We start from the raw sequence: 14,096 nt of genomic DNA on the forward strand, positions 1-14,096 counted from the left end.
TGGATTGTTCTCAGACCTCTCTCCCTACTCACTCTCTCTCTGGAAATCATACAGCTTGTGCACTTTTCAATAGGACCAAGGAAATAACTTTGCCTCTACAACAAATCAACCCCTTGATGTGGTCCTTCTCTTCCTTCTCATTTTCCCCTTAATTTCTCCAAAACTCTCCCCCAACAATTCTTCCTTAATCTTCTTCATTCAACTAGAGCCTATTTCCTCCCTAGGCCCTCTCATCCCTCTTTGCCAAGAACTGTTAAAGAATCTAGGGCAAAGTAGCGTAGTGAGATTCTTCATTACTTGATAACAATTTTTGGAGTCTTTTTAACTTTTTCTTGTTAGCTTATTCTTCTTCTTATTATTATTAGTGCATATGTGTGTACTTCATCTAACTGCTACCAAAACATAAAACAAGAACACAAGATGTTGGCTCTCTTCTAGGGCCAAAACCTCTCTACTCTTGAGAGGAAAACCCTTTATTGAATTTCTCTTATTGAAGCTTATTTTGATCAATGCCAAACCCTAGACCCTAACAATGAGATCCTCCAAGCACAAGTCAAGTCTTCACTCCTTTTTGTACCAAATACCTCAGCACTTCTTCCGACACTTTGTCTTCCAGCACTTTGTCTTCCAATTAGAGTCCTTTCACCTTAGAGAGATGGGCTCCTTCGCTAGGCTTGGGAGTCCTTGGAGGCTTGATATCTCACCCAAAAAAAGGACTATTAGTTGTTTTCATACCCTTACTGCACCTCGCACGTGTGACTATTTCTATCACTAGAAAAAGTCCTTTATACTTTGGTTTTTTGCTTCCTTACTTCGCTTGAGAGTCCTTCTTCCACGCTGGAGTAGGAGCCCTTGTAGGCCTAGTTTTAGCCCCAACCAAAGGTAGATAAATGACTGTGGTTTACGGTTGTCCTAGTCGTAGGGACAGCTCTCATATTTCTGCACATGTGACTATAGAGGCCCTTGGAATAACCTTCAAGACTTCGGTGGTGTACCCTTTCTCTTCGTTGTCTTTGGATACCTTCTTACTTCATCTTACTTGCTTTCTCCTTCGCTGATTTCAGAGCTCTTGTTGTGTGTTGTATGGGGAGTGGATGACCTCAATAAATAGAGGTATTTCCCTCCTCTTTACGCCGACTTGAGTGTCTCTTAGGTCAATTTGTCTGGCTGCTTGTAGGCAGACTTGTAGAGTGGACTTCAGATGGTTCTTTAGTGGAGTTGTGAGCTTGAATGAGCTTCTTGATGGTGCCATTGCTAGGAGGAGACTTGTGACTTTGCTTGGAGGTGTTCTCTTGACCATAATACATATACATACAAGGTATAACCCGCCCTTAAGGTCTTTAACTTATTATTTTGACTATTTTACTCACTTGTAGCACTTTAAATAGTGCTAGACCTATTTCAATGAGCAAGAAACTCATTGACATGTATTATAAAAATAATATTTCTTTTCTTGAATAAGTACAAATATCAAAAATACATTTATGAAAATCGGACCTAGTTACCTTTCCTTCAACACTCCCTCTTAACTAGGGAGGTATTCATACAACATTACAAGGTGTTTGGCTATTATTAATCTTGAAGAATTCACATATGAGAAACCAGATTAGCAATCCATTTTTTATAGTATCATATTCATCGGCATTGTCATAGTGTAAGTCCTTGACTAACAGCTCCATCTCTTTGCGAGACCATGAGCTACAATGATGGTAAGACCAATGATTTATAGACACCTTCATCATTGTCTCTCAAGGTACATACCCACCCGGATGTTCTCAAGTATGACCTTCTAGGACTATTCTTATCTTGGGTTCCCAACCCTCAAAGAATATTGGTCCTCTTGCCTACTCTTTTCTTGGATGCCCTACACATCCTCAAAGAGTATTGAATGCCAAATGATTACCTAATCCTCCCATTCTTTCTTCCCAAGTGAAGACAAGAATGTTGTGTCTATCTTGTGTCTACATTTCCATTCATGGCCTTCATATAGACTTATGGCTATTAGTTCTAGTCTAGTGCATGACCCATGAAATGGAAAACACAATTGTCACTCCTTTGTAATCAAGGGTGATCCAAAACTCCCTCTTGATCAGGGACCTGTCAGAGCTCCCTCTTAACTGGGGAATCTTTCCTTCATCAACAACTTCTTCTTCATGGGTTATTCAACTACTTGATCTCCTTCCTTTCTTGATGTCATGAAGTCTTTGTTCGAACTTCTTCTAGGTAGGGCACCATCCATTGATCACTTTCCTTCTTGGTTTGTCATGTCGTTGCTTCATGGAAAGTGACTATCAGATTTTTCTTATCATCTTGGCTACTCCTTTGCCATCTTGTCCATGCTTCGAAATACTCTTCTCATGGATGCTTCATTGTAATTGATTGATTACATGTTTTGACCTAGTAGCTCATCATGACTTCATCTTGATATTGCTTCAACATTTCTTTTTCTTTTGTTGGATGGTTTCTTCATCATGACATCTTTGTAGAGTAGAATCAGTTACATGCACCTTTTGTATCTCCAAGGCCTTCATAGGTGTCAAGGGTCCTTTCTTCCTTTATCAGAGTTGTTCGGCCTTCTTTCAGGAGATATCTTCAAGGCATTTTGTCAAATAGTGATTCTCGGTGATCATGGTGTTCTTCACATACTTGATCTCATTCTTTATTTGCTTCTTCTCAGATAGATAGGTAAACCATTTAATGCTTCTTGTGAGAAAATTCCTTCATTGCTTCTTAGTCAACAATCTTATTCTCCTTATGTGAGCATATTCATTTGTTGACCTTCACTGCATTGTGGTACATGCCTTCGAGCATGTTCTTGGTGAAAGAGATTCTTCCATGCTTGATCATGTTATAGAACTATACCCATGACTCAATAATATACAAATGATAACATGACTTGATGAATACATACCTCATATTGATTGTCCTTTGACCATCCTTTGGCGTGGCCCTTCTTGCTTCATCTTAGATTGCTTGTATATCATTCTTTTCTTGAAACCCATGAATGGGATTCCTAATGAGACATATGCTTTGGCCCATGAACCTTCTTTTGAAGATTCCAACATAGGATCTTAAAGATCCTTTCCTTGAAAATGTTTCCTTTCTTTTGATGATGTAGGTCTTTTAAGATTCTTATCATGATCAATTTTCTTTCATCATCTATGAGGTCTATACTAGGTATGCTTCTTCTACATGAATATCTTGAGCTATAGCTACCATGTTCCTATATTTTAGAAGATATTTCTACTTATGCATTTTTGTTCTTATCATAAATGCTACATCTACATGAGTATCTAGAACTCTGTGTACATCATGTTGCTAGATTCTAGAGGATGCAATTTTAATTTATTCCTACATGCTCCTATTCTATTCAAAACTTTGAAAGAAGTCTAGAAGTAAAGAGTTTGACCTAGTCATAGTAGAGATTTGGAGGATCTTCCTTCTTTTGCTTCTTTCCTTCTTCTTTCACCTCTTGAGTCAAGTGAGATTCTTCCCTCTTCCTTTTGTTGTTGTTGTCCTTCTTAAGCTTAGGGAAATTCCTTTTGTAATGTCCATATTCTTGGCATCCAAAACATTTGATCATGGACATGTCTTTGTTGTTTGTTCTTCATGGACCAAACTTACCAAATTTACCCTTTCTTTTTTCCATGGTAGAAAATGCTTTCTCCTTTGATCCCACATCTTCTTTTGCCTTAAGTTTGGTTTCCTCTGTTCTGCATAGAGACCACATTTCACTGAGAGTGGTTGCTTCCTTCTTGGCATATATTCTTGATGTGAAGTTTCCCCACTCCTAAGGGAGAGCATTGAGTACTACAGTTGTCATCTCTCTATCATACATGACTTCCCCAAGCTCTTGAAGTTGATCTCTCATTTCAAAGATTTTCATGAAGTAGGGAGCTATTCCTTCCTTTGTTATCTTCATCTTGTATAATTCATTTCTTAGAGATATTACTTCTCTGGTTGTGGATACTGAGAATAGCTCTACTAGCTTATCATAAATTTCTTTTGACATCTCAAACTCGAAGACATAAGGAATGAGAGAGTCTTTGATTGATTCTATCATAATCCTTTGAGCCCTTCTCTCATCCTTATTGTACTTGGCTAAGGCTTGAGTCTGTTCCTTAGCAGGGATAGTGATATTCCCTTTCATATGTTGTAGGAGTTCATTCTCCTTGAGTAGTAGATCAGCCCTCTTCTTCATGCAAGAAAGTTATTGGTTCCTACCAATTTATTGATTTCCTTGCAAAAAGACATTGATATATATTCAAAAGGGAACATGTACTTACTTGATAGATTTTGAGATGTAATGGATTTGCTTCCTCCTTGAAGGCTTGATGGCTTGTCTTCTTGGGATATTGATGTTCTTCAAGTTGCCTTCTCCAAGCGGACTTGCTTGGTGATGAGGTTTGCTTGAAGACTTGTAGCTTGATGTAGGTCTTGCTTCAATCTTCTCTTCTTTGTAGGTGCCTTTATGTAAGGCTCTTCTTATAGCTTTGTAGACCTCCTTGATGAATGATGGATTGTAGACCCTTCTTGACCTTGAAGTGATTGAGACTTCCAGGCTTGATGCTTCAACTTTGTAGATGATTCCCCTTGATGAGTGTTCTTGAGTTTCCCTTTCCTTGATGTGTCACCTACGCTATTATACCATGTTGAAGAATCTAGGGCAGAGTAGTGTAGTGAGAGATTCTTCATTCCTTGATAACAATTTATGGAGCCTTTTTAACTTTTTCTTGTTATCTTATTCTTCTTCTTGTTATTATTAGTGCATATATGTCTACTTCCTCAAACTTCTACGAAAACATAAAACAAGAACACAAGATGTTGGCTCTCTCCCAGGACCAAAACCTCTCTACTCTTGAGAGGAAAACCCTTTAGTGAATTTATCTTATTGGAGCTTCTTTTGGTCAATGCCAAACCCTAGACCCTGACAATGAGATCCTCCAAGCACAAGTCAAGTCTTAGCTCCTCTGCACCTTATACCTCGACACTTCTTTCGGCACTTTGTCTTCCAATTAGAGTCCTTTCATCTTAGAGAGATCGGCTCCTTTGCTATGCTTGGGAGTCCTTGGAGGCTTGATCTCTCACCCAAACAAATCATTGTTAGTTTTTGTCATACCCATACTTCACCTCGGACGTCTGACTATTTCTAGCCCTAGAAACAGTCCCTTATACTTCAGTTTTCTGCTTCCTTACTTCGCTTGAGACTCCTTCTTCTACATTGGAGTAGGAGGCCTTGTAGGCCTAGTTTTAGCCCCAACTGAATTTAGATAAGTGACTTTGGTTTATTGTTGTCCTAGCTGCAGGGACAACTCTCAAATTTCTGCACGTGTGACTGTAGCAGCCCTTGGAACAGCCTTCAAGGCTTCGATGGTGTACCCTTTCTCTTCGTTGTCTTTGGAAACCTTCTTACTTCGTCTTACTTGTTTTCTCCTTCGCTGATTTCAGAGCTCTTGTTGTATGTTGTATGAGGAGTGGACATCCCCTATAAATAGAGGTTTGTCCCTCCTCTTTAGGCCAACTTGACTATCTCTTAGGCCGACTTGTAGAGTGGACTTCGGATGGTTCTTTGGTGGAGTTGTGAGCTTGAATGAGCTTCTTGATGGTGCCATTGCTAGGAGGAGACTTTTGACTTTGGTTGGAGGTGTTCTCTTGACCATAATACATATACATACAAGGTATAACCTGCCCTTAAGGTCTTCAACTTATTCTTTTGACTATTTGACTCACCTATAGCACTTTAAATAGTGCTAGACCTATTTCAATTAGCAAGAAACTCATTGACATGTATTATAAAAATAATATTTCTTTTCTTGAATAACTACAAATATCAAAAATACATTATGAAGAACAAACTTAGTTACCTTTCCTTCAACAAGAACTAGCCCTCTTTACTATCAACAGGCTCTCTCAGTCCAATTTTCTATCAACAAGCCTTGTCAACCCTCTTTGTTGTCAACAAGATCTCTCAGCCCCCTTTGCCAACAACAGGCTCTCTTTACCAATAATAGGCCCTCTTGGCCCAGCTCGACCCTCTCAACCTTGCTCAGGCCTTCTCCTCCACAAGACGTTTTCTTGTTGGCCACCTTCCATAGGCCCTCAAGGGGTATGAGGCCTACTCGACCTTCTCCTTCACAAGTTGCTCTCTTGTGAACCACGTACCACAATCCCTATCAATCCTCAAGGATTCTGAGGCCTACTTGGCCTTCTCCTCCTAAAGATGCTCTCTTTCTGACAACCTTCAACATGATCTCTTGGCCCTCAAGTGGTATAAGGCCTACTCGGGCTTATCTTCCACAAGATACTCACTTTTCAACAACCTTTCATAGGCCCTCTTAGCCCTAAAGGGGTCTAAGGCCTACTTAGGCTTCTCCACGAGATGCTCTTTTTTCAACCACCTTCCACAATCCCTCTTGGCCCTCAAGGGGTCTAAGGCCTACTCAGCCTTCTCCTCCACAAGATGCTCTCTTGTTGACTATTACCCACCATTGTGTGGGTAATATCCCTAGGAGAATTTTTTTCTCCAAGATGGTCCTTAGCCAACAGCCAGCAGCCCCTTCTAGCCATCAGCTAGCACACTGTGCCATTTCTCTGCCACCTGAGTCATCCATGTGGTCCCTCGCCCATATACCATGATTGTATGTTTGAAGGTGGACCTCCTAAAGCTAAAGCTATGCGTTGTCATTTTGAAATTGAGTCTTGTAGTTTTCTTATCATGGAAACTTCTAGGTGTGGATTAATGGAAGGCATTTTATGGAAAGAATGGGCTAGGTATGTGCCTTTGTCCCCTAGACCCCTTTTAGGACTTCACCTTGGATTCTAGTCCCATGGGATCTCTTTTACTAACCACTTGGTTTCGGGGATGGTATTTCATGGGAAACCCTAATTTTTCTTGTGTGGTCCTGCTCCCTAATCTGCTTATATTACTTCCTTTCCATTCACTATTACCCCATCCATCACTTCCCCCACCTGGGTCCACATAGGATCAACTTCAACCCTTCCCCTTCCCCACACCTTGGGTCATGTCTTGGAATGAAGCCCAGAGGTTGATGCAGCTAAAAAAAATCAAAATCATATATGGCCACATTCAACAGGAAAAGTACCACAAAATGCAAAAGATGGTCAGGACAAAAAAAATATTTAGCGCGTGGGAAAAATCCATTACATGAAGCTCTACCCCATCATCATGGCCATCACCCTAGTTCCAACAGATTCTTTGAACCTTACTCGTCATATAGGAACCCATGATTGTCCCAACCCCTGGTGAGCAATGAACCACCTCAACTTAAAGGGGCGAATTCATTGTTGTATCTTATATATCATGATATAACCCCTCAAACATTGACTAGTTAATCAAATAAAATCATAAGACGACAAAATTCATATAATGAAGGGTGGAAAAATCAAGTTTGGGGCACCTCATATACCACGATTCCTCCCCCCTACACCTTATAAACCCAAGTGTGGGTCTCCCTCTTATTAGCTACCTGTATGCCCAGCCTGTGACCCAGGGCTGCCCCCTCTCATTCCCTACCTCATTCACCTATCTGCCACATGCAACCACCTTTTGACGGATCTACCTTGACTATATTATCCCATTTAGAAGCAAAAACCACCTAATAGGTTACTTGGTTAACCCCATTGGGAGTTTAGGAGACATTGGCACATCCTGAAGCCCATTATGGAAGGGCAATCCATTATGAAGTCCCCACCTGTGGTCTATGATTAGGTAGCCTCATTTTCTTGATTTCTCTAATGACTTGTTGTACTGGAAGCCTAGGGGACATATTGGATCTTATGCAAGATTGCATATAACTTCCATTTTGGGTTTGGTCTCCCTATACAGGGTCCTAATCCTCCAGAGGGCTACATTAGCACATATAGGGTAAGCGTTAAGAGCCATGGGCCTCGACAGCAAAAAATTACACTCCATGGATCCCCACAGCCATTCAGAGATTGTTCGTGGTTCACTGATTGGACGAGGAGGATGCACCTGATCCATTCTGGCGCAATTCTAGCAGTCAACACTCACTGAGAAAATTGTGCAATTTTCCCCAGCATGGGTGCTCGGCCCAGAATTTAAGCAAATCTAGGCAGTAGTTAGCTTCTTTGCCCAAAACATTGCGCAAATCCCCTGGGCATCCAACCCAACTCCCAGCCAAAAATGTGCATTTTCTCCCAGCAATCGAACAGCCACTTGCATGTGCAGCTGGGTTGATCGGTTCCCTCCGGGACCGAGCAAAACAAACTTGCACTCATGAGTTGTTTCTCCCAAGGCAACATGCAAAGGCATCCCTTGATTCAGGGATCTACTTTTAGCAATTGGAGGTCACATGCAAGGATCACTTCAGAAACCTCCCACCAAGTGTCGCTTTCCCCAGATTTGTGGCATGCGCGTCACAACCTCGATGTTATCAAAACTCATTAACCAGATGATAGAGCTCATTCCTCACATCAACCTTGCAGCTCCGACATCCCACATCACATCTAGGAGAAGTCGGCACATTCAGCTCAGTTGTTTTGGGGTAAGCTCACTTTCCATGCCTTGTGTTGCATTTCTGTCGCTTTTTGTGTTTCGCTTGTATGAGTATTGTTTCCTTGATTTCTTTGAATTCTTGTTGTTGTTTACATGTATACTAGCTTGTCCTAGAATTGTTTCAGTTTTCATTGACATCTCCCTGTTGTCGCATGCATGACATTGTTTTTCACGAACGGTCGTCGATTTGGCGACTCGCTTCACCCACATGCATGTTGATCTGTTTACTAAATCTTTCATTCATGTTTGCATGCATTGTCAATCACTTCTACTTTCACTAAGTGTCACCATGCATCCACTGTCATATTTGCTTTCAATTGCGTGTCGGCAAGTCGGACCAACCTTGGTCTGGACTCTGCCTTCACTGAGATAGCACTGCGCAATCTGGGGAAGGAAGGCAATGTCTTCCTCTCAATAAATGTGCATTTCTGCCCAAACACTATCCTCCGAGACTATTTTGCGCATTTATGAGGGACAGTGACTGTTGGCCCAGAAAATTGCACAATGCAGTCACTGAGCTCGCAGCCATTGCCAGCAGAGATTGCGCATTGCACAATTCCAACAATCAGCAGCCACATCGGACTGTACATTGCACAGTTCCAATAGTCAGCTAGTCTCCCAGCATCCCAGACAGTGCCTTTCGCAGTCTTGGCAATGAGTCTCTCGACCTCCCAGCCAAAATTGCGCAACCTTCATGATCAGTCACACAGGTATGTTGAAAGCAAGTTCTCAAGTCATTTTGGTTTTCGACTAACAGATTGCTTGCGATGAGTGTTGCCATGTCTCCAGGTATTGCAGGTGTTCATTTGCCTCTCGCCAATGCAGGTACAATGGTTTCCAAGAGGGCAGAGTCAAAGACATCGTTCAGAGCACACCTGGAGATGCAGTCAATCAAATGTATATTAGATTGCCTACTCACGAAGATATCAAGTTTTTCGTAGACAAGAACACCAAGATATCACAACGAGAAGCATCATGAATAGCATTTGAAGGTAACATATCGAACGCAATGAACGCAGCGAACGAAATGAATGCAGCGAACGCAATGAATGCAGCAAACACAACGAATGCAGTGAATGCAAGAGGAAGGTTGTTGACAACACATAGGCGGAATGAAGTTGCAAGATCAAGCAGATCCACTAATGATGAAAGCAATTTTGGAGACTCAGGCTATGAGGTGACGGCGTGACATGAAGATCTGCCGAAGACAGAGAATGGAACAAAGAAGGGGTTGCATGTGTTGAAGCAGCAACTCAAGGAAGAACATGAAGTTGCACAGACAGACAAATGATTTGTAGCAGGAACAGGAACAGCAGTCGGCACAACATGCACTCACAGATGAAACTGCACTCGTACAAGTTAAAGATCCATCCTAGCAGCTGGCACGGAGCAGACATGGTGAGTAGCTTTGTTGATCACATGCAAGGGATCCAGTAGCATGCATGTCATTGTGCACATGCATGCAATCCAACCCATTCAGCAGACTCACCATGGCGAAGACAAGAAGCAAGTCCAACTAGAGTTGAACATGTACTTTGGCAAGTTGATGCGCATGACCACCAACACACACTTGAAGATCATCGCAGACATTATGCATCAGTTTTTTGTCGGTTAAAACACACATAAGAAGACCATGTGCATGTTAGCAGATGAGTTGGATGAAGGATTCGAACCAATTCACAATGGAGGCAAGAGTTTGCTTCAGCAAGATGTCACCATGAGGTGCATGCACACCATCACGGACGACCAAGCTTGGCATCAGCTCACCACGTTCACCATCACAAGCATGCCAAAGAGTTGGTCTCATCACAATGGACTAGGTGTCAGTGATGTCTTGCATGGCTTTCTCAAGCCATGTTATCTCACATGAGTACATGTGCATTGTGATGTAACGACATGTCAAGTGTAAGTCAAGTGTCAATAGTTGTATGTAACAGTCATAGAGTAGATGAAGAGTCATGAGGGTAGATGAATTGTCACAAAGGGGAATGTCAAGGGTCACCCCACCCTTTGCTATAAATAGTCCCTCATAACTCATTATAGAGGCTTTTGGTCAGCTAAACTTCTGATTAGACTATCTTGGAGAGAGCTTGGACAGTATTGTAATGTGCCTTGGCTTCTCCACTGTGCAAAGCTAGTTCATCTCTTTGGAGGAGCAGGCAGATGTGGATGTAACGTTCCACTGTTGGGGCTAGCGGGTTTACATGGATGTATTGTATGATTGGAACTTATAGTTCTTTATATAATAAGAGCCATCACGTTTTCATGCATATGTTGTTATTGTAGTTGGATTGTTCCGATTGCTATAGAAATGTATGTTGTTTAACTTACGTAGTTGTGTATGATTTGTTTTGTATGCAATTAATGAATCTTGTTGCAGATGTGATGTTGGTTTAACCATCACTTTGGATTGTCGGCTGACTTGCTTTCAAGCTTGTGATGCATTTTCACTCGTGTGTTCCCTTCCCAACCGAGTATTGTTACAGGTTTCCAAGGGGCACACTCATCTCAACCCACATGTGTTAGAACCTCTCATGCACCTTCCTTAACTCACTGCAACAGTCACACCCTTACTACCAACAAATTTATCTTACTTGGCTCTATGTAAAATCGTGGTCAATGCATTACCATATGACCCAATGCTAGGACTCTTACACCAAACGGTCTGAGGTCTAATTGGGTCTTCTTACTGGGGAGATCCCCTTGACATGTTGGCGAGTCCAGCACCGTCGACATTTCTGGTGCTAGAAGGAAGCCCAGATGACAAGCTTTGTCCTCTCATCCATATTTGAACCTTTGCATACCTTTCATGGATTCTTGCACTCTTCTCCTTTCACAATGTTTTTCGAATCGTGAAGATGTCTCCAGCACAGGGGAGTTTTTCGATCTCTTGTCCACTTACACGTATGATGGTGAAATCGAAGTGGCCTGGCATGAGTACTTAAATGACTTTATTTCCATGCTTCATGAGGAAGATGGGTGTTCTAACAAGCAGGCCAGCTTGTTGCTTGCACACACACTTCACGAATCTCCACGTCGTTGGCTGCTCAACCTACCAGTTGACCGCGTGCACTCACTTGAGCACTTTTGTGATCTCATTGAAGACACTTTATATCACTTTGATCCAGACTATCTTGACCAAAAACTGCTACAGCAATGGAAGGCTCTGCATGAATCGGTTTTGATTTTTGGCAGTGCTTCCGGGACTTGCAGTTTCAATCTCCGAGGAGCCAGATGAAATTTTCCTATATTTGGGACCGGTTCGAGTATTTCTTTAAGAAGTCTGCCCATCCCAAGAAGAAGCTTGCAATCAAGCCTAGCTCAACATTCTTCAGTGAGGGAGTTGTGCAATCTCATGTGGATGTGGTCACTGTCTCGACTGACTGTCTGCCTTCCCCTCATTCAACTACTCCACCACTATCGAGTGAGGTTGAGGATCATGCTCACACACTTGTTCAGCTTTCACATCCTCCCAACATCACTTCACTCAATTTTCACGCAGATTTGGTTGTGAGTCCTTTGAGTTCTCATATGCATTCTATTCTACGACCTTCATCTTCGCGCTCGGGTCTTCCTCCGGATGATATTGTCTTGTGTCCATTCATTCCAGACTCTTCACTTGTTGTGAATGAGGAACAAGCCATTGACAGAGTCGGTGTTGCACAACCAACATGCATTGTCATTCATGAAGAGTATGAGTGGGAGCATGAGCATCAACACTCGGCGAAGGATGACTCCCTTCCATCCGAGCCCCCTTCTTTCCTAACATCTTTGGTGAACCTGCCATCCATGATTTCGCATGTGTGTCTTCATCCACAAATGCATTGTTGATCACTCGCAGGACTCGCCAAATGTTGGTCCATCATTTGACAATGGAGAGGATAAGCTATTCATTGAAAATTCGCTTGATCTTTCATCTGCCTTTTCAGGAAACACAGAGGATGAGTTTGTTTGTTTTTCATTTACCCCTCTGTTTGATTCATCTGATCATGAGCATGTCGATGATAATTGATTTTTCTGATCGTGGCGGTCGTGATCCATTGTTTCTGTATTTGATCATGATCATGACTCTATCACATTTGATCTTTCGAAGCCACCGGTTTATGATGATCTATCTGATGATGAAGTTGAAACACCCAAGACTTTCGAGGCACTTCAGTCCAAGTTGATGGTTATGTCAAGTCCTTGCTCTCTTGGGGTTATTGATCATGAAATTGTTTAATCACCCAAGGCTCCTCATCACTCATCTGTATGCATTGAGGATCAATCTCACACACAGATCATGCTTCCTCCACTCGAACTACATGATCCCATCGATCATGCATTGGAGGAATTTTACATTGCAAGCACTCGTGCGCGACACAAGTTATCATTGTTTCTTTCGTTTGCTTGCATGTCACAGTCAAGATTATGCTTACGCTTCAAAGTTGCACGTAGTGTTACACATCACCATGATAAGTCCATGCACTATCAAACACGAAGTGTGGTTGTCTTCATTGTTATATCTTTCTTGTTTGCTGGTTCGCACAACTGGGTTTCTCGCGGACCAAGCCTTCACCAACATGGGTCAACCAATGCGCCGATGGATGTATTGGAAATATCACTTCACGTGATCAAGCCCATGCACCGTTACTATAGGAATAGGAGTAGTGTTACTTTCAGTCAGTTTGCTTTCATGCTTGTTTGCTTACTTGATTTGATTGTTTGTTTGTCTGCTTGCTTGTTTGCTTACTTGTTGTGCTTTCTCTTTCGCTTCTGCTCTTTCTTTGCTTTGTTGTTTGTTAGTTCGCTTGTTTCGTTCGTATAGTTCGCTTATTTCATTCGTAGGTTAGTTTCGCATGAAACCATGTATGACTCTTGAAACGAGTTGGGTGAAGTACAAGAGGGCTTGTACAGTTATCACTATTTGGTTATATGTCATCTTGCCTCTATATGAAGAGCTTGTTACTTTTAGTCTGTGATACGTCGAAGGAAAATACGTACTGTTCGAAGTGAACCTTGGTGAAAACACAATGCTTGCGCGCTAACTAGTGTCACCTTCTCTAGTTAGTTATTTTTGGGTTAACCCTTGTCATCTCAGTCAAGTAGAGTAAGGTGGGGGGGAACCTTAACAGGAACGTCAGAGATACAATAAACTACTTCTCTGCTGGAACAACCTCTTATGCTCTCAATAAGTCGGGATCCCTCTTCTGCCTATGAAATGAATAAGTGTTATGCATAATTGAAAAAATAAAAATAAAAATGAAATAGTCAAAAAATTTCAAATGAAAAATGAATAAGGCAAAATAAGAGAAAGGCTTCATGCGCAGGGAGGTGATGCAAGTAACTCCACCGGGGTACTGACCAGACTCGCTGGCAGCGGAGCCATGCTTGTGTTCGTGTGTGACTCCGTCGGGGTACTGTTCAGGCCTACTAGCAGTGGTGCAACACCAAAGATGAAACTGAGACTCTGACGACTATACTACTTATGCATCAATATACCCCTCAACTCCAATCGAAACAACTGTGTTGCCTTGGCTTGGAATGTGTGTCAATTGACCAAGAGCTTGGCAGATGCTAC

The sequence above is a fragment of the Pinus tabuliformis genome, chromosome 7, assembly GCF_031772625.1.
Source record: "Pinus tabuliformis cultivar Carrire ecotype Pingquan chromosome 7, CPIR1, whole genome shotgun sequence".
NCBI classification, from domain to species: Eukaryota; Viridiplantae; Streptophyta; class Pinopsida; order Pinales; family Pinaceae; genus Pinus; species Pinus tabuliformis.